The 21,147-nt window shown below is 44.5% G+C and overlaps 1 long non-coding RNA gene across 2 annotated transcripts; it reads right to left on the bottom strand.

Moving 5' to 3' along the window:
- Positions 1–10,253: 10,253 nt before the first annotated feature.
- On the bottom strand, positions 10,254–19,340 carry LOC122740483. 2 transcript variants are annotated; one of them, XR_006354749.1, is made up of 4 exons: positions 19,094–19,340; positions 14,894–16,353; positions 12,915–14,577; positions 10,254–10,605 (listed from the first exon to the last, which is right to left on the bottom strand). It is a non-coding gene; the product is annotated as an uncharacterized LOC122740483 (long non-coding RNA). The 2 variants fall into 2 exon arrangements; XR_006354748.1 differs by having other exon boundaries at positions 12,915–16,353.
- Between the last annotated feature and the right edge of the window lie 1,807 nt (positions 19,341–21,147).

Below are 21,147 nucleotides of genomic sequence, written 5' to 3'. Positions count from 1 at the left end.
CTCTGACCTCTCTCCCGATCTTTAGTATTACATCTCCAGTTGCCTCTTGGACATCTCTTAGCTGGATATCTAATAGAAATCTCAAACTCAACATGTTCAAAGCTGAAGTAATTATCTTTCCCTCTAAACCCTCCCCTCTTCCAATTTTCCCTATTACTGTTAAGGACACCATCATCTTCCTCATCACCTAAGCTGGTTACCTTGGTGTCATCCTTGACTCCTGACTCTCTCTCACCCCCAAATCCAATCAGTTGTCAAGTCTTGGACTATTGCAATAGCCTGATGATTGGCATCCTTATTTCAAGTTTTTCAGTACAATCTCTACCCAACTATCAGATTGATCTCCCTAAAATGCAGAGCTGACTATGTCACCCACTCTGGATGCAATACACTCAAGTAGCTCCTTATTACCTTCAAAATCAACCATAAAATCCTTTGTTTGGGGAAGCTAGGTGGCACAGTGGATAAAGCACCAACCCTGGATGCAGGAGGACCTGAGCTCAAATCTGGCCTCAGACACTTGACACTTACTAGCTGTGTGACCCGGGGAAAGTTACTTAACCCTCATTGCCCCACAAAAAAAGGGAAAAAAAAAAGGAAAATCCTTTGTTTGGCTTTTGAAGTCCTTCATAAATTGGCCCTTCATACCTGGTCAGTCTTCTTACACCTTATTCCCCCCATGTACCCTGAAATCCAGTGGCACTCACCTCTTAAATATGATGCTCTATCTCCTAACTCCATGCATTTTTGCTGGCTGTCCCCATGTCTAGAACTCTCTCTCTCCTCATCTCCAATTCTTGGCTTCCTTCAAGTCTCAGCTAAAGTACCACCTTCTACAAGAAGAATCCTTTCCCAGTGCTCATTAATCTTGGTGCCTTCCCTTTGAGATTATTTCCAATTTATCTTGTATTCATCTTGCTTGTAAATGGTTATTTTTTATCAGTTGTCTCCTCCATTAGACTGTGAGCTCCTTGACAGCAGGATTTTTTTTGGTCTTTCATTGTATCTGCAACACGGTATTGTGCCCATAACACAGTAGATACTTAATGAATGCTTGTTGACTTGCCTTAACTTCATTGAACTATTTGATGGTTCCAAGGTTTTGAAATTTGATGGTGAGGTCTTTGTTTTCTGGCTCTTCTGTAGTTGTGGCTTCTGAGGAGATAGGGGCCGCAGCACCTGAAGAGGCAGTCACCAGGTCTAACCTCCAGACATGTTCATCTGGACAATTGTTTTAAGGGGCTAGTTGGATGCAAGACCTGTTGTCTGTGTGGGTGTTGCAGTTCCCAGGGTTCTGGGACTTGCTTATCTTTAAGTGGCAGGAAGGCAAATTCTTTTCTCTACAGTGGCTTTTCCTTCATATTCGGCTGTAAGAGGTCATACTAAAAGGAGGATGGGTGATCTGGGGAGTTCTACTCTTCCTAAGACTTTTGGGTACAGGGTGCTGGGTACTCCCCTCTAGAGTATCAGGGGAGCTAATGGTTGAGTTATGATGATTTGAATTCTCTGGAACATACCACTATCTGTCTTTTCTTGTTATTCCTAGGCTGGCTATCTTGACCCTTCAGTGGCTGTTGATGGTCAGTTGGTATTGGTGGTAGTGGGAATGTCGGGATCCTTCTCCAAAGTGGTTGTTTCCATAGATGAGGGTTGTGAGATCCAGGCTAAAAGTATAGAGAGAAAAGAGAAGGTGGCTGATGACGTAGATAACTATAGTTAGTGGAGATGATATGGAAAATGATTTAGCAGAGGTGACTGAATAGTGGTCAGACAGGTATAAGAACCAAGGAAAAGAAGTGTCACAAAAATCCAGAGACAGTTTCCAAGAGAGGATGGTCAATATTGTCAAGTGCTACAGAAAAGCCAAGGAGGATTAGTACTGAGAAGAGACCATTGGATTTGGTGATTAGTAGATTATTGTTAATTTTAGAGAGAGTAATGAGGTTGGAAGCCAGATTGCAGGGAGAGTGAAAGGAGAGGAAGTGGAGGCATCTCTGAGTTTAGCCGGCATTTTGAGGGAGTTTGGTTGAGAGAGGTATGAGAGATATAGAGCAATAGCCAGAGGGGATGATCGAATCTAATGAGGATTTTTATGAATTAGAGAGGCATGTGCATGTTTGTAGGCAGCAAAGGAGAAATCAATAGATAGGGAGAGATTGATGATAATGAAGAGAGAGGGGATGATAGTAGGAGCAATCTACTGGAGAACACGAGAGGGAATACAGTCAAAGATTATGTACATGTAGTGGGGTTGGCATTGGCAAGAAGGACCACTTCTTTATTGGAGACAAGTAAAGGAGGAAATGATGTGGAATGATATCAAGGGATTGTGAGATGACCAATATGGATAAAAAAGGAATTCTTGGCTTATAACATAGATTTATTTTAAGGCAAGATCCTCAATTGAGGGAGGAGAAGGGCATACTGTTAGAGACTCCAGGAGAAAAAAGGTTTACAAGAGTGGGATCCTTATTGTTGTGAAGGCCCAATTGAAATTCTAGAATCTAAATCTGTAGTGATGCTAGTAAGTAAGGTTGCAATGTGTCCTCTAGTTCTGTTCAATAGCACATGAGTAGAATCAGAGGATATAAATGGTGGGAATAAGCCAGGGTTGGAGTTTGACATTTTGTGAGGCATTGATAGAACACAGAAGCAAGAGATTGAAGGGACAAGTGTAGAGTTGAACTGGTTTACTAAAAGGTCAAAATTAAGAAGGGATGATATTGTAGCCCAAGGAGGGGTGATAGTCCAGAATAATATTGAGGGGTAGAGAGTTTATAAACCACAGAAGCATGATGAAAAGTTTGAGAGGAATAGGTAAAGATGGAGTTAAGGGAGATTGTGACTGGATAAAGTAATTTCAGAGTTCTTTTCTTTTTTCTTTTTTTTTTTTTTGCAGGGCAATGGGGGTTAAGTGACTTGCCCAGGGTCACACAGCTAGTAAGTATCAAGTGTCTGAGGCTGGATTTGAACTCAGGTACTCCTGAATCCAGGGCCGGTGCTTTATCCACTGCGCCACCTAGCTGCCCCCAAGTAATTTCAGAGTCCTTGATCAAAGATGTGGAGCCCTTGAGGGATATGGCAAGATCAAGAGTATGACCATCTCTGTGTGTAGCTGAGGTAGAGTGCAAAAGTAGGTCATGGAAGTTAATCAGATCAAGGAGTCTAGAGGTTAAAGTATTTGAGGGAACATCAATGTATGTGCTGAAGTATACTATAATGAGGGCAGGAATTGGAGTGGAGAGTGATACTGAATTCATTGAGAAAGTCAGGAGATTGATAACAGCCACCAGGATGTAGATTTGATGATAAATTTGGATACTGTACACCTCAAAAAGAGAAATGCTGAGTGATGGTAGCATAATGAGCTTCTGGAAATGCCAAATAGAGCAAAGAGTATTCTGACTCCCTCACTAGGACCAGTGAATTAGGGAGGGAGGATATAAAAGGAGACACAAACAGTACTGGATGGAAAGACTTGTAATGAATACATTATCATCTGGGAGCAGCCAAGTCTTGGTGAGGGCCAGAAGACAGGAGAGCCTAAAAAGAAGTCTCAAGTGAAGGGTAGTTTGTTTTTCATCGAGTGGGAGTTGCAGAGGGCACAGCAAACTAGAAGATAAGGGATGGTACATTGGAGATGGAGTAATATTGAGGTTGATGGGGATAAGGGAATGGACAACAGGAATTGCAGGGCTCGTTGGGGGTTTCTCTTCTGCATTTGAGAGAATTGAAGGGGGTGAGAGTTTGCCACCACTGAGAAACGAGTCAAAGCAGAATAGCAATTATTGAGAGGAGTTCTGATGATGAGGGAAGGTAGGTATGTTGCTCTCTATTTTTTTTTTTTTTTTGCAGGGCAATGGGGGTTAAGTGACTTGCCCAGGGTCACACAGCTAGTAAGTGTCAAGTGTCTGAGGCCGGATTTGAACTCAGGTACTCCTGAATCCAGGGTCAGTGCTTTATCCACTGCGCCACCTAGCTGCCCCCTGTTGCTCTCTAAATGGTCTCACTTCATGATCTCCCCCATATTAGTGACCTGGGCTCTCTCTTTCCTCATCTCCACCTCTTGGAATCTAGTTCCGTTCAAGACTCAGCTTAAGAGTGAACTGCTAAAAGCAGTCTTTCTTGATTCCCCTGTTGTTAGTGCTCTCCTTCCCCTCAAATATTATTTTGTATTTACTCATCAGTCTACCTGTTGTCTTCTCCCAAACAAAAGGTAACTTCCTTGAGGGCTGAGACTGTTTTTTTGTTGTTGTTGTTGTTGTTGTATTCCCATGAGTCTAACACAGAGCCTTTCTACCATAGGCAATTAATAAATGCCTATTAAATGAAAGCAGTCAGTACAGAAAAAGAAAGGAAAAGATTTGTAACTACTAAGGAGAATGTGGGTGGGGTAGAATTAGGGAAAATTTGGGCCAAAATTTGGTGGTGAGGTCCATTCCATTTTCTGGGGTTGTTAACTATAGAATATACTATAGCTTTCTGAGGTGCGTTTTTATGAGACTTGGAGAGTGATAGATATGAAGAACAAGACTAGCATGAAGCAGCAAGGCAGCTCATTGTGTAAGAATGGAATTAAAATCAATCAGACCTGAGTTGGAGTCTATCCTCAGACACTTAGTAGCTGTGTGATCCTGGTCTAGTCACTTAACTCTCAGCTCTGTTTCCTCATTTATAAATGGGTGCTGATAATAGCACCCACCTCATAGGGTTGTTCTGAGGATCAAAAGAGATAATATATGTACAACACCTTAAATTTCTATGTAAATATTATTTATTATTGTTAATAATGATGATGACTACTATGATGATAATCCCAACCCTTGCTAGAATTGAGCTGAAAGCAGGGCAGCTCCAGGAAACCTGTCCTTCATTTAGGCTGTGGCAGAGATGACACTAGACGAAAGAGTCATCTCTACTCATTAGTGCTGGATTATGAACTGCCAGAGAGGATGGAGGGTGAAGTTTCTAAGAACAAAGTGATTATATGAGTAGTAAGAAGAAAACAAAACAAATAACCCATCCTGCTCCTCACCCCAAGAGGGGCTGTGAGATGGGGTGTGAAAGGAAAGAGTAACACCCTCAGGGAATTGAGCTCGGATTATGCACTGGGACCTCCCAGATAGGAGGATTTAGTAGCACAGGAACTCGTGTTCCTCCTGTTTTTAGCTCAGCTGAGCAGTTCCCCTTTATCCCACTTGCCAAGTTTGCTGCTTAAATAAGGTGTTCATAGTTGAGGATGTGCTACTTTCATCCATCCCTGTCCCCCTTCCCTCCCTGACATCCCCCCTCTTTTCCTGTGTAACAGGAATTTGAGTGTAGATAGCACCCTGCTGTCTTCCAGGATGAAGGTTGGCACCCTTCTGCACATGTGAGGTCTGGAACAATTTGGGTTTCCTCCTTTTTCCCACTTTGACACACCTTGACTGCTATCTTAGTGCCTCTATCCTCTACCCTAGGCTTCTCTGAGAGAAGCAAAATTCTTATTTTAAGGATCAGATTCTGGTATGGAGTATTCTCATTTAAAAGTTTCCTGGGGCCATTCTTTTTCAAGCTGGGCAGACAACCCAGCTATCACCTGGTGATAGTTGGAAGTTGGAAACTCCAATGGAGTCTGTGGCAGGAGCCTGGTTCAGGGGAAGTGGCCTGGTTGGAGCTGCAGCTACAAAATCTCAATCTTTTGATTGATGCTACAGACCTGCGGAGCTTCTCCTGAATGGCATATCATGTGATAGATGCTAGGGAGTGATTCTATTGGAAGGAACTGTTAGAGCATAGCTTGGGGGGCAGAAGGGTGGGGAGGGAGAGGGAGAGAAGGAGGGAGGGAAAAGTGAGGAGGAGAGAGGGAGAGGGGGGGTTGCTGTAGCAATCTGGAATTAATGGACCCCAAAGAACAAGGGGGTGGGAACCCAAATGAAGAGTGAGGGAGCTCCTGCTCTCTTTCTAGGTGTCCTGCAGATGGCGATCTTTTCTAGCATTTGGGAGCTTAAACTACTAGGCTCTCCAGCTGCCTGGATCACGTTCACTTCAGCCTTGAGGGTGAAAACAGTGTTTATTTCTGATTAAAAATGACTATTTTTTAATGGGCTTCATTCTTTATTTCTTTTGTCCTCTCCCAGGGCTTGAAAGCAGCGTAAAGCGACATACAGAATCCATTCCAAACGAGCAGCCAAGAGGAGACACGGCAGCTCCCAGATGTTGATGTTTTGTTTTTTTGACATAAATCTTCATGTTCATATGGGAGTTTTCATTGATTCATGTTCCCATCTGCTGAATTTTGTTTTATTTATTTAATATGGCTTTTTGGGGAAATCTTGCTCTGAAGCTATGGAAAAGAATAAACTCTGGAAACCACTGGGCCTTTTTCTATCGAATTGCTGCCTCAGCCCCTTAGTTGGGAGGCTGGGGATTCAGCAGCAGTCCATGTTCCCTCCCCCTCTGTGGGGCTGAGGTTCCTCCATGAATTAGCAAGCACAGGTCCCTGTTCCAGGGAAGAAGCCATTCTGCATCATCAGCATGATGGGAAGGGAGGTGCCTTCCTGAGTTGGGTCAGTGTGTAAACGTGGATGTTCAACTTTGGGTGTCTGCCTGGATTTATCTGCAGACTGAATGACATGCCACTTTACCTAGAGAGATGTGTTTGAAGTTGGGGGTGTGGAGGAGAGAGGGGAAAGGAGATAAGAGAAAAAGGGGGAGAAGGAGAGTACAGAGAGAAGGAAAACCTATCTAACTTCTGACTGGTTAGTTTAGAGTTTTATTCCTTAATCCTCTTCTCTGTCCTTCAACTTTCTAGTCCTGGGTCTGCTACCAACTCCCTTTTTAAACTATATACACTTCAGTTTCTCCATCTATAAAATGGGAAGACTCAACTAGATGGCCACTCAAGCATTTCTTTCTTTCTTTTTCTTTTTTTTTTTTTTGGTGGGTCAATGAGGGTTAAGTGACTTGCCCAGGGTCACACAGCTAGTAAGTGTCAAGTGTCTGAGGACAGATTTGAACTCAGGTCCTCCTGAATCCAAGGCCAGTGCTTTATCCACTGCGCCCCCTAGCTGCCCCGACTCAAGCATTTTTCAAAGTTGGCCACCTCTGATCTTCTGTAGATTCCTCCATTCTAGGGTATTTACTTCTGAGAAAGGGACACCCAGCATGTTGTGAGAGCAGAGGGGGAGTACTTGCATAAGAACTTAGCAGCCAGGGGACAGCTAGGTGGTGCAGTGAATAAAGCACCGGCCCTGGATTCAGGAAGACCTGAGTTCAAATCTGACCTCAGACACTTGACACTTACCAGCTGTGTGACCTTGGGCAAGTCACTTAACCCTCATTGCCCTGCCAAAAAAAAAAAAAAAAGAACTTAGCAGCCTGAGAGGCACTGTAGCACAGAGATCCAGTCTACTGTGCAATCAGGACTGACCTGAGTTCAAGTCCAACATCAGATACATATTGGCTGGGTGACTATGGATAAGTCACTTAACCTCTCAGTGCCCAGGCCAGAGGTGTGAAACAGGAGACCTGAGGGCCACACTGCAACCTGTAAAACTCCTTATTAAAGCCTGGACCAGATCAAAATGTAATTGGGTAACATTTAACAAAATAAATTAAAAGACAGTAGAACATAGATAATGTTAATATGTGGTTTTCTAAGTCAATATGTAGCTCACTGAGATCCTTCTGTATGGTTTAGTAGCACCCTCACCCTCCAATTCTATTTGGTATTGACACCATTTCCCCAGGTAAACTCAAAATATAATTGCCACATGAATTGCTGATCTTCATTGGTGGGGAGTAGGAGTTTCTAGTCTCCTTTACTGTGGAAATCGCAGATCTCGACTCACCCCCAAAAAAGAACAACAGCAAACTCAGGCTGTTATACAATCAATAAGTTGATCATTGAAAGGAAAAAAGATGAATTTTGTGAGAAGATAAGGGACTCAGAGACAGGGCACTACACCTTCCACATAAACTGTTGATACATAGGATTAGAAGGTATTCCTTGCTCAGTTAACTGCAGTGGGAGTTCCCAGAGTGAGGAGGTTGCTCAGGGATCATTCAATATCTGTTTCCAATTAGGTAGCAGCATTCTGTTCAGAATACATACCAAGCTGATCTGCATGCCTCTCTGTGCTAGTCGTGTTGTGTCTATGCAGCACAATCTAGTTGTACCTTTCCTATTATATTGTTTTTCCCCATCGACCCCAAGTATACTTGGTCTATTGGAGCTCCGAATCTTAGAGATGTGTCCAAGCCCCTAAGTAGGCTTGGGAAGCACAGATTCCCAGGAAAATCTTTGTTAATCTTCATCTTGACCATTTTGCCCTCACAACAACTTTAATAAATCACATTCTTTCTTGAAGAGCTCAATATTTTCACATATGATTAGTGCTTTCATATAGCTGACTTAAATGTATTTGATGAATTGAGTGATTTTCAAGGTATTTGTGAGAGGGAAAAATTATTTATCCCAATGAAGAGGCAAGAAAAGTGAGGCCCAGAAATGGAGGACTTCTCATACAATTAGATAATGATTGAACTGAAAAAAGAACTCTGGTCTTTCTTCTAAATCCCAGTTCAGTGCTCTCTCCATTAGACTGCCTTGTCTAATGGATTGTGAGTGTATGTTTGGTTGGGAGCATTGTGTGGATAGGAAAATTGAATTAGAGTTAGCGGAGGCAACAAGTGTGGGGTAGAGAGTGAAGGTCTGGGAATCTGCTCATATGCCCAACTGAGAAGCAGAGTGAGAATTTGGCCAAAGATTCTTGATTAACTGTAGGAGGTCAGGGTGGAAGAGAGGAAGACCAGCAACATGATGCTAATACTTATGAAGAGACAGGAAGGGAGAATGAAATTCCTGGCTGTTTCTTTGTGATGCCAGAACAATTTGTCAATTTAATAAGTACATTTAAAAGTTCAGTTAAAGGGGCGGGTAGGTGGTGCAGTGGATAAAGCACTGGCCCTGGATTCAGGAGGACCTGAGTTCAAATCTGGCCTCAGACACTTGACACTTACTAGCTGTGTGACCCTGGGCAAGTCACTTAACCCCCATTGCCCACCCCCCCAAAGTTCAGTTAATCATCTATTGTTAATGATGCTGAATGGATGTTATTGGTTCCATACGATATAGATGTATTTTAAATGTAATAAAGACACTACGATACGTATGTGTCCAGAGTGATAGTATTTTGGGGGAGATCATTTTCATGACATAAGTTAACATGAAAAAGGTCCAAGAGGGCAGCTAGGTGGCACAGTGGATAAAGTACCAGTCCTGGATTCAGGAGGACCTGAGTTCAAATCTAGCCTCAGACACTTGACACTTACTAGCTGTGTGACCCTGGGCAAGTCACTTAACCCTCATTGCCTTGCAAAAAAGAAAAAAAGAAAAAAAAGCCAACAAAATTGTAGACAAGCTGTCAAACTGCGAAGGTTGGTTTCTAGCCAAACTCTTCAGACCAAGGAGATGCCAATGTGGATGAAAGTACTTCCACATCTGCTCCATGATCAGTCTCATTGGTATAGATCAAAATTCTAAGGAAATTAGAGAATGATAGAATATTATTACTAGGATAAAGAAAGGGAGGAAAAAAGAGAAGAGGTTGGCATGCCCAGAACTTCTCTAATACCACTATCTTTCCTGATCCCAAGACGAAGTATGTTAAAGGAATCAGCAGTCCCAACTTCAGAATCAGAGATCTTGGTGCTAATCTCACATTTCACACCTCTGACACTTCCCACCTGGGTGACCTGATAAAGTACCTGAGTCCTAGTTTCCTTATCCATAAGACGAGGAGTTTCCCAAGATGGAATCACAGGTCCCTCACATACCTTCTAAATCTATAATCCCATGATTGTTAAGTTCATAATAAAAAAGAAATTAATAAATAAAAGAATTAAGCTTTCAGACAGCCAACAATATTTATCAATGCCCACACTTGTCACTTAAGGGGGGGTGGGCTCTGAAAGGAAGTGACAGCATAATCTCTGCTTTTTGTAAAATTGAAAAGGGGTGTGATCTCAGCCACAGAGGGGTATCTAAGGTTCGAATTTACCCTTCTCCCTGGTCTTGTGCCTGTCTGTTTTTGCCTCTGTCCCTGAGAACTCATGATACAAGAAAAATATATGGCACAGTTGTTGCTGTTAGTAAGTTTATAACCTCACTGAGGAATCAAGACATAGACATGAAACAGTTAAACAACAACATGACACAGACTCTGATTAGGGGCCAGATTGATCAGTGTAGACAGTAAGTGCTGCAGGAATTTAAAAGGAGGGAGACTGCATCAATGAATACCAGAGCAGTATGGTTTCAGAGAGGAGGTTGAGACTTGAGTTGAGCCTTGAAGGATGAGAAGGACATGGATAGCTGGAAAGTTAGGGAGATCAATTACAGAAACACACTCAAGCAGGTTCAATGCCTTTACTTGACAAGGGCCAGAGAAAAGCCAATTCTAAAGCTTATATTTGTAGAAGTAAATGCCATGATGCATCTGCCATCATTATCATGAAGAATCTCAGATCAGGAAAGAAGTTGTTGGAAGGGTCTGGTTTGCCTTGAGAAGAAAATTGGTTGTCCTCCAGAGTAACACTAACTCTTCATCAACCCACAGACCGCTGGACAGGCAAGTTGGTTTAAAAAAAACAAAAACAAAAAAATCTTAAGCAAGTACTAGCAACTCCTTACCCTTGATTAAAGCCAGCATATCTAAAAAAAACCCAACCCTGGTGGGTACCACTGGGGGCCAGTGACAAGCCCAAACAGGTAGGAGAGAAGTAATACAAAGAGAGGGGGAAAGAGAAAAGAAAAAAAAAGAGTTGCCTTTGTCAACTAATGGTATAATATCACCAATAGATGCCTCAGAGGCTTCTCAGCAAAAGTTGCCAACTCTGGGATTGATTAGCTCTGATAGGGACAGAAGGGCCTCTGTTCTGACTGACAGGTACAAGGAAATCCTCAGTAGTCTAGACCCTTTTTTGGCTTGAGACCAACATGGGACAATGACTTGTACTCTTCTGTGTGATATCTTAAATTGTGTTTCTTGGACTGTGTCTACATGGCATTAACATAACCAGTCAATCTGGTGAAAAAAATCAATAGAGCTGGAATTTTCTTTTTCTTCCTTCCTTCCTTCCTTCCTTCCTTCCTTCCTTCCTTCCTTCCTTCCTTCCTTCCTTCCTTCCTTCCTTCCTTCCTTCCTTCCTTCCTTCCTTCCTTCCTCTCTCCCTCCCTCCTTTCCTTCCTTCCTTCCTTCCTTCCTTCCTTCCTTCCTTCCTTCCTTTCTTTTCCTTCCTTTCTTTTTTTGCTATGAATTTGACAATTGCTTTGGATAATAGAATTTAGGGTCAGAATGGATGTGAAAGATAATATTTTCCATCTCATTTTATAGATAAGGACAACTGAGATCCAGAGAGATCCTGTGACTTGGCCACCACACAACTAGTAAGTACATGAGCTGGGGGTTAAATGTGGGTTCTTTAACTATAGATTGTAAAGTCCTTAAGAACAGACAGAACTTGCATTTTGTTTCCTGCTATCTGTCTTTGTCATTATGAAGACAGAGCAAAGATTTTGGTTGGATGTAAAGTGGAGTATTAAATCATTGAAGGGGGCAGCTAGGTGGCACAGTGGATAAAGCACCAGTCCTGGATTCAGGAGTACCTGAGTTCAAATCTGGCCTCAGACACTTGACACTTACCAACTGTGTGACCCTGGGCAAGTCACTTAACCCCCATTGCCCCGCAAAAAAAAAAAATTCATTGAAGAAGGTGTGATGACTTTGTCCCTAGAGGTATAATAATGGTAGCTCCTGATTACCTATCAATTACTCAATCAACTAGAGAAAGAAATAGCAAATCACTCCTGTGTGCTTTCTAAGAAAACCGCATGGACAGCATTGGGTGCTATGGTACATGGGGTCCTGGGCAGGAATGAACAACAACATTCACTCAACAAACTTTGGGGGGGGGCAGTGAGGGTTAAGTGACTTGCCCAGGGTCACATAGCTAGTAAGTGTCAAGTGTTTGAGGCCGGATTTGAACTCAGGTCCTCCTGAATCCAGGGCCGGTGCTTTATCCACTGCCACCTAGCTGCCCCCTCAACAAACAAATTAAGCACCTTCTAAATGTCAGGCATTTTTCTTGGCCCTTGGGATACAAAGAGAAAAATAACTCAACTACTCTCAAGGAGCTTACCTTTTATGGGGAACTTAAGGATTCATAAATTGTTTTATTTACAACAATCCTGAGTAGATCATGCAAGTAGTATTAATCCCACTTTACAGATAAGGACACTGACTTGCCCATAGTCACAAGTTAAGTCACAAGTCACATAGTTAACAAGTATCAGAGGAAGAACTCCAATCCACGTCTGCTGATTTTAAGTACAGTGCCCTTTCCACTGTACAACACTGCCTCCCTTATATAAAGAAGAGAATAAAGACCTATCTAATCTGAAGGGTTTAGCCATTCATCTGTATGCATCAGGGGGCTGGACAGGGTGGTCTCTAGAGGCTCCTTTTAACTCTGGGAGTCTATAATCTATATTGTGGCAACGGAAAGTCAGCAGAGTGACTGTATACTGCAGGCGAATAAATGTACAATTCTTTCCCTACTTCCCCTGGTTTTCCCAATGGTAAATTAGCTTTGTGTCAATATCAGCAGTGGGGTTGGGATGAATTATTGAAGTGGAAGTGCTGCAGTGATCCTCAGTTCCTCATGCCATATGGAGTAGAGGGTGTGTGTGTGTGTGTGTGTGTGTGTGTGTGTGTGTGTGATTTGTTGAGCCAGTAACAGCCAGTCAATTTTTAGTTTACTGTTAATATGAAATCTGTCTATCAGGACTGAGCATACTTAGGGTGGTGCCCTGATCTGCAGATACTCATAGCCCTTAGTTTTTATAAAGGGAGTAAGCCAAGTATGCTTACCAAGGATTTTAAAGTGTGGTTGCCCAAGGTAGTGGTAACTTATTCAGACCACTCCCATGCTGTCAGAGAACTTTTCTAGAAAACAAGATCACAGTGGCCCTTGGTTGTAGCAGCTTAAACTCCATTGGGTACCTTCCTAAAGAATAAACACAAATAATCCATGTTTATTGAATTTATATGCACATTTTCACACATACCCACAAATATACACATTAATGACTTTCCTCAGAACTTGTATTCTCATTCATTTACTCATTTACTCAACGATCATTTATCAAACATTAACTATATATACAGGGCATTATGTTAAGGGCTAAGAAGGATAGAAAGATGAATAAAACATGTTTCCTGCTCTCAGGTAGCTTTTAGTCTATTAGTTTACATATAACTAATGCAAAATAATAGGGCAGATAAGGTGGTGAAGTGAATAGAGTGCTTATTGTATATTGCTTCACTCCCTCTTAATTTCTCTACCATCTAAACAAAATGGTTGACTACTATACTTGTTATTCCCTGGATTTGACATTCCAACTTCTAACATTCTGCCTTTGTAAAGGTATCTGAAATTCATTCTCTCCTCACTTTTGATTCTTAGAATTCTTAATTTCTGTAAAGGGAGCTTGGTCACCTCCTTTTGGTTATTGTTGTTGTTTAATTGTGTCTACCTCTATTTGACCCCATTTGTGGTTTTCTTGGTTTGACATTTACTTCTCCAGCTCATTTTACAGATGAGGAAACTGAGGCAAACAGGGTTAAGTTATTTGCCCAAGGTCACACAGCTAATAAGTATCTGAGGCCAAATTTGAACTCAGGTCTTCTTGACTCTAGTCCCATGTTCTATCCACTGTGCCACCTAGCTGCCCTGTTTAACTTCCTACATGAGACCTATTTCAATCCACTTAGTTGCTAGTGCATCCTGCCTCCCCCTCCCCCATTACTTTATGTTTAGAATCATAAATTTAGAGCTAGAGGGACCTTATAAGTCATCTAGTCTGACCATTTCAATTTACAAATAAGGAAACTGAAGTCCAGAGTGGTGAAATGCCTTGCTGAAAGGCTCACAAATTGTAAATGGGAGAAATGACATTCAAACCTTTGACTTCATACCCAGTTTTCTTCCCATTGCACAATAAGAATACCTTACTTGGTACTTAGCAGTTTGTATCCAACTCTTTGTGACAATATTTGTGGTTTTCTTGGCCAAAGATTCTGAAGCAATGTGTCATTTCCTTCTCCAGCTCATTTTACAGATGAAGAACTGAGACAAACAGAGTTAAATGAATTGCCCAGGGTTGCACAGGTAGTAAGTATCTAAGGCCAGATTTGAACTCAGAAAGAGGAGCCTTCCTGACTCCAGGCCCAGTGCTCCATATACTATGGCACCACCTAGCTGTGCTTTGAAGAAGCTGAGGTCCTGATTGGTGAAATGACTGAAGATCTCACAAATAGTAAATAGTGGAAATGGCATTCAAACTCAGGCCTTCTGACTTCAAATGCAGTTTTCATCATGCTGCACAATAATATTTGGATGCTTACCTTTGCAGATGCAAAATACATGTATACATGTTGTTTCCCCCCTCTCATCCTCCCAGAATATAAACTCTTTGATGAGGAGGATTTTCTTTCTTTTTTGTCTTTGTATTTCCAGTGCCTAGCACAGTGCCTGTGGAATATCAGATGCTTATTAAATACTTTCTGAATGAATGTCAAATGAATAAATGTCTTAATGAAAGAAATAAATGAGCGAGAAGGAAAGCTGAGGCTGAGAGATAGAGTATGAGTTAAAGGCAGAAGGTAGAGAAGAAAGTAAGAATGAGAAGAATGGTTTGGGAATGGGGAAGAAAGATTTCTAATTCTCTAGAAATAAATAGAAAGTAACAGAGGGAGATGAAGGTATGAATGGGGTAGACTGAGCATAGAAAGGGAGAAAACAAATTAAAGCGTTCAGGAATGTAGAGAGGCAAGGAAAGTAACCTTACCATTCTTGGGCCACACTAGCTCAGGCTTGGTGGGATCTCCAAGTGTGGGAGATGACTTTACATACTCCTTTCTGAGGAAGGAGTAGATCTCCGTACTTGGAAGAGATCCCTGGGGAAATAGCCCAGGTTTCTTCCTCAGGATAACCATTCAGAGAGGAAAGGGCTTAGACAGGGGTGGGCAGGGTCTAGGGCAGGCGACTGAGGCTAGGCCAGGTCCCCTGCTAGGGGAGGGACCACATTAAAGTCTCGTTTCCAACAACACAAAGAAAAACAATTTGAAACTTAATCATCTCCCAGAATTATGATCCCTCCTCACAGCAGGGCGCACATTAGTGGAGCTGAGAAATGATAATTCAGCAGCCCCCAGCCCAGCAGGGAGGGAGAAAAGGGAGGGAAAGGGAAAGGAGTGGGAAATAGACGTGCAGAGCCCTGGGAGAAACATATATGTCTGTGTATGTGGGGAAGATTGAGGAGGGGGAGCAGCAAGACTGCAATTGTCAGTCAGTTTCCTCCCCCATCAAACTCGAAGATCTGGAGAATGCGGGGATATTGACCCTGGGGTTATAGACCCAGCGAGCTATGTACGGATCAGGAATAGGGAGCAGTAATCAGGGCAAAAGCTCTGAGAAGAGGAAAGAACCCTAGAGGTGGCTGTCACACGTCTGATCTAAACACCAAGGGGTTCAGATCAATGGATCCAGCGTCTACAGAGGGGCTTCCTGGTATCGAGACCCCGACAACCCAATCGAGGAGGCCTCCTGGGCAGTGGTGTCATGGAGCGGGCGCGATGACGTCATGGAGTCCGGGGAATCCTGGAGCTTTAGTAGAACCACCCGAGTCCATTCTGTCTCCGTGATGTTGGGAGGAAGAAAATCCGAGGTCGCTGCCTTCCTGTTCCTAAAGTTGGTCACTTTTTCTCTCCATTTCCTCAGTATTCTGTGCTTCCTCCGCAGCACGGCAAACTGTATGAGAGCTGAGCTGCTGGACAGCTCCTCGTTCAGAGCCTCATTTTCACGCATATATTTTTGTTGACCAGGCCAGCCTCCTTGTCGGACTGTCTGTGAATAAATAGTTCAGTCTCTGGACACTGAGACCTGGTCTATAAGGAGAAGGTCGAAGAGAGTAGAATGGCAGGTGAGGTTAAGATTCCCTTAAAGAAGAAAGGAAAGGTGACTACTGGAGGAAGGCGGGTGGATGCTGGAGCTGGGATGTGGTCAGAAAACCCAAGAAAGACCTGGCTGAGATTCTGAGCCTGGAGCCCCCGGGGCATCAGAGCCAGACACATTCCTTCCCTTTGACATCGCCTTGGACAACCCCCCCCCTCCCCAAGCCGGGCACAATGGCGCCTTCAGCCCCCAGAGATCAATGGGCTATTGACTGCAGCACGCCACGGGGTCATAGCAGGCTCTCTCTCCCTGGGGCTCCGTGTCCTCCTCCCGCTCCGTGTCCCCTCTGTAGCCCTGGGGAAATAAGGTTAGGGTGGTCATTGGAAGCCCCAAGGAGCTGGAACCTTCCTCTCACTTCCCCTACTCTTCCATTCTTTTCCTTCTCCCTTTCTGAGAGTTTGGCTCTAGCTTCTTCTAGAACAGTCGACCTCAGCCTCTTGCTTCAAAGTCGCTGTGTTAGGGGATCCTTGGGGGAGAAATAGGATTCAGGGGGACAGGCAATGGGTTCATTGTAGGGGGAAATGCTTGATAATTTTCCCCTCCATGTTCCCTACAGGAGCTGTTAAATAGGTGGGTGTTAGGGAGGCCACCAAACACTGAGATGGGGGTGGGGCGGGTAGGGAGAGTGAGGTAAGGGTTACATTTTCTCCAGACCTCCCTCCTCCCCCCTCCCCTGACCTACCCATCAGGTGTCCAGGAGAGAGAGAGAGAGAGAGAGAGAGAGAGAGAGAGAGAGAGAGAGAGAGAGAGAGAGAGAGAGAGAATGAGGTGAAAGCAGCTCTGAAACCATTCCCCATAAAGCCACACTCTCTCTCAATCTTGTGTTTTCTCCATTCATCATTAAAAAAAAAATCAGGGCTGAGACATTTGTCTGGAAGGGGAAAGGGTACCAAGTCTACCTCCTTCCCCCACTGCCCAAAGCTCCAATGCCGGGCTGCCCCTGAGGCTAGATTTCTGCTCCCCCCTTTCTAGTCCCAGCTCCCCCTTCCCCTACTTCACAGCCTACCCAGTTTCCATGGAAACAGGGCTGGGAAGGCTCTGCCAGGAGGCAGGCCTCCACACTTGCTGGGAAGGGACAAGAGAGAAAGGGGTGGTGCAGGAGGTGAATTTTCCACCATTCTTGGGGGGAAGGGAATGGATGGAGAGGGTATATAAGGAGGTTTTTACAGATCACTGGTAGGGAGAGTGCAGGTGAAGGAATGGGAGGGGCTGCAGAGATGTGGCTGAAGGAGAGCTGGCAGTAGAGAGGGAATACTTAGTGATTTTCCAATTCACTGGGATCATAGCTAATTAGACATGGGGGGGGGCGGCTTAAGGCATCAATGAGGGAGAAAATACATATGGAACCCAAGAACCTTTCCTTATCCCATTAAGCCCCTTATATCATTAGCTCCCCCCCCAAGTATAGAGATGAGAGATAGAATCCTCAGGAATTTGGGGATCCTAGGTTTGGGGAATTGTAGAGAAGGAATTGGTATAGTCTGAGGGTCTAAATGGACTGCTCAATAGATTCACCAAAGTGACCCCCTTCAGCAGAGCTAGGACTTAGTTTCCTAGGGACAGGGTAGAGACTCCCCAGGAGCCACCTGTACTTGGGACACCTTTTCTCAATCCATATAACTTATTGAGGAGTTTTGGAGATCAAGAGACAGGAGAAGAGGGTGTAACATAGGGGACAGAAGCTAGGTATTCCCTTCTTCATCATTCAATCAAGAGCCTCTCTGTGGGTGGAACTGGGGGTGGAGAGTTGAGATTGTCATCTTGGGGACAAAGTTATGGGGAGGTATATACAGGGAAGGAGAAATGCATGAAGGGTGGGGGGAGTCAGCCTGGGAAGCTCATTCAGTTCTCCAAAGAAGGAAAAACTGACCCCTTGGTTTGGATGACAGGAACAAGGGGAATGAGGTCTTTTAATAGAGGAAATTGGGCAAGAGACTTAGTCTCTTGGGAATGTTAGCCCCAGGCTAGGGGAGTGGGTAATAAGGCTCCTGGAAAAAGAGGGTGCTGACACTGGGGGAGGGGACAGTAGGGTATCCCTGGAGGAATAATGGAGGAAGCAAAGCAGGTCCCTAAGGATCACAGAATCCCTCTGGGCTGGGAGCACTCTCCCTCTCTTTCACTCTCCCTCCCTACACAACTCCTAGCATAGCCATGGCGTTTGCTTATTTTGGTTATTTTTTGATCAGATATTTTGGCACTGTGCACACTGCCTCCTGTTGCCATGGCAGCCGTGACAGGGGCTGAGGCACCGTGAGAAAAATACCAAAATTAATGAGTGAGTGAAAGTGCAGCCGAGAGAAAAACAAGGTTAAAAAAAGAGTTAAAACAGTAATGAAAACAGGCTTCCCAGCTCCACAGCAAAGCAGCTGCTATGGCCTCCCTGGAGCAGCAGCCCCCACCCTGGGCTCCCTGGCATCTCCCGGCCCTGCATCACAGTACATACTTCTTACAGAATCCCAGCTACAGGCCCAGGTAACAACAGCCTCTCAGATAAAATCTCGGATACAAGAGTAGCATAACTACAATTCCTGGTAACAGCATGTGTCCCAGGTACCAGGATCCCAAGCAACAGCTTTTCAACTCCTAGGCAACAGCATTCCACTACAATTGCAGAAAATTGTATCCCATATACAATCCCAAGAAACAATATTCTAGCTATCCAACCCCAGCACTTCCAGCTACCAGGTGGCAGTATTCCAGTCATAAATCAAAGCTACAAAACACAAGTGTTAGCCACAGTCTTAGGCACAGGAGCATCAACCCCTCTCCTGTAGCCCTGGGCAAAAAAAATTCCAGCTACAATCCCTGATACTATCAATTCCCGGACCCAGGGTAACACTCTGCCTTGCTAAAGCAACCCTTTCCCAGCTGCTCAACTCGTTAGCCAGTTTCCCCTCCCAGTTTGGTGTGGAGCCAGGATCTGGTCTTCTGTCTCCTCAAATGCCACTTCCCTCCTCCTCCAAAATCCGGGCCCCCTTCCTCAGTTTATATCTTTTCCCACCTGCCCATTCCCTTAAGGGAGCCCAGATCTCACCCATCCTCCTTGGGTACCCCATTGCTTCTGGGTTTTGTTCCCTCACTCCCAGCTTTCAGTTGATCAGTTGATGGTAGGTATTGGGGACAGGAAGATGAGGAGTGGGTAGGAATGGGAGCTGGTCTGGCCCGGTTCTGCTTCTTCCACTCAGTGGAAGATTTGGGTTTAATTGTGGAGGAGCAGGGACTGGAGGAGAACATCTGTGTGATTAGCATTTCCTGCCCAGCTCTGCGGCTGCTTCTCCTGTGGAGCCCTGAGTGAGCAGAAGAGAACAGAGGAGCCTTTGAATGGCTCACAGCAGACGGGAGCCGGGTTTGCTGCGTGTGGCTGGGGGGGGTGGGGTGGGGCACGGGGGTTGGGAGACTGGGGGATTTGGAGGGCAGCTCTGCTTGCTAGATTATTTCCCAACTTCATTCTCTTCTTCCCTAATATTGCTTTCGCTAGCCCAAATCTCATTAGAAGGGGAGAGAAGAGAGAAAGAGAGGTCTGGAAGTAGCCAAGATGATGGCAGTGGGTTGGGCCTGATCCTCCCTGCTACTTAAAGTAAAGAGATAAATCTAACAATATTTCCCCTCAAGAATCAATTCTAGCTTCTTAGGGGATGAGGACTGCTCATTTAGGGGTCCAGAGGAAACCTGGTCTAGAGGGGCTGCCCAGAAAGGATTTCTTTGTGCAGCTCCCATCTTTTCAATCAGGCATCACTCATCCCAACAATTCAGCTTCGATGAAAACCCAGCTTCAAGGTAGAGGAAGGACAGAAGGAAAAGGAGAGGAAGATAGGACATAGTAACAGTGCTAGTGAGACAGTGGGAGATAGGTCTGAAGAGATGGAAGAATGGGAATTGGAGGAGCAAAGAGACTGGATAAAAAGAGGAAATGACAGAGATAAGGGCAAGGAAACAGATAAAGGGTTAAGGGAACAGAAGTGAACAGCCAGAAAGAATAGTGAAGTAGTGGAATGAGGGACACAGAGAAAAGAGTAGAGCACAGAGATGAAAGACATAAGGGTCGTGTGATAGGCACCTAATTTGGAGTCAAAGGACCTGAATATAGCAAGGAGGTAGAAATAAAGGGACAAGGATAGTCAGTTAGGGATAGACAAAGGGACAGGGAGACAGGGATAAAGGATGTGGAACAGTAATGAAGGGATAAAGGGATGAGGAAAGAAAGCCAAAGAGGAATGAAGGGACAGAGAGACGAGGAGAATGGGAATAGAACGTTGTGGAGGAAGCAGAAGTGATTAAAGTGATCAATTCTATTGCTGTCTCCCCCTGCCCTCTCTCCTAAGCTTGTGTTGGGATCTGTCATCCTTCAGCACTCTTACCTGGTGGGGTGAGGGTTGGCAAACCCCTGAAATGGAAACCCCATCTTTGTATCGGGTATCATTTGTGGAGGGCAGGCAGTGCAACAAGATCTTCGAAGGTTCCTTTGCCCTGCCCTCTCTTCCTTTTAACCTACCCTGAGGGATGCAAAGTAATGCGCAGTAAAAGAAAGAATGGGGTAGCAGAGCGGCCCTCTCCCTCTTCCTAAATGAATCTCTTTGCTTTATTTCTGTGTGTTTCGGTCCCATCCTTCTAGATACCTCTAGAGGTGTGCGTCGGGTGTCTGTGTGGCTCAGAAGCCTTTAGATGGAGCCAGAGAGCCAAAATCGGGAGAGTAGGAGCGTGAGAAACCCTGCGTGTATGTGAGACACTGCGTGTGACACGGTGTATGTGTGACACCAGGATTGTGTGGCTCTGTGTGCGTGAGGCACTACGCGTGTGACACTGTGATGTGTGTGCCATGCTATGTGACACTGCATGGCCGCGTGTGCTGTCTGTCCCTGGAAGCTCGAGTCTAACTGTCCGAGTGGCTCCAGTTCTGCTGCCCCTAGGGGCAGATACTGAGGGACACTGGAATACCCCTGGGGAAGTAGGGGTCGGGGTAGGGGTGGTGAAAGCACATCCGATTTCTGTTATCTCAGTCTCCCCACTGCAGCCTAATCTTCCACCCACAACCCTTAGAGGATCCTCTAGGGCTGTACCGTTCCCTCCTCATTTTACCCCTCAGTTATT

Source organism: Dromiciops gliroides, chromosome 2, assembly GCF_019393635.1.
Source record: "Dromiciops gliroides isolate mDroGli1 chromosome 2, mDroGli1.pri, whole genome shotgun sequence".
Taxonomy (NCBI): domain Eukaryota; kingdom Metazoa; phylum Chordata; class Mammalia; order Microbiotheria; family Microbiotheriidae; genus Dromiciops; species Dromiciops gliroides.
The sequence above is the reverse complement of the archived record's forward strand: the minus strand, read 5'-3'. Positions and strand labels throughout refer to the sequence as shown.